Genomic DNA, 371 nt, shown 5'->3' with positions numbered 1-371 from the left:
ATTCTACCTTTCTGCAGAAAAGAAAAATAAAAAAAATAATGAATTCGAACGGCCTAGGAATAGTGGTGGCAGGGGTGGCATTGGCGCCTGATGGTGGGTGGGGGTTTCGGTGGCTCTGCAACGGCCCTCTTCTATGAACGGCTTTACACAGTTGGTTCCATGATCATTTGTGAGGAATAAATCAAAAAATTATAATTAATCACGACGGAAAAGAATATTACTCGACTTCGTTAAGATTCGAACCTTTATCCTCTTGTATAAGTCTATTCCATCGTAATCAATTGAGCTCCATCTATTTGTGATTAACTATAGTTTCTTGATTTATCTTCTTACAAATGATTATAGGACCGACCATGTGAAATCGTTAAGAT

The sequence above is a fragment of the Curcuma longa genome, chromosome 13 (genome assembly GCF_044706935.1).
Source record: "Curcuma longa cultivar G26 ecotype Majalengka, Jawa Barat chromosome 13, ITB_CL_G26_1.1, whole genome shotgun sequence".
Taxonomy (NCBI): Eukaryota; Viridiplantae; Streptophyta; class Magnoliopsida; order Zingiberales; family Zingiberaceae; genus Curcuma; species Curcuma longa.
This window is presented reverse-complemented; position numbering follows the sequence as displayed.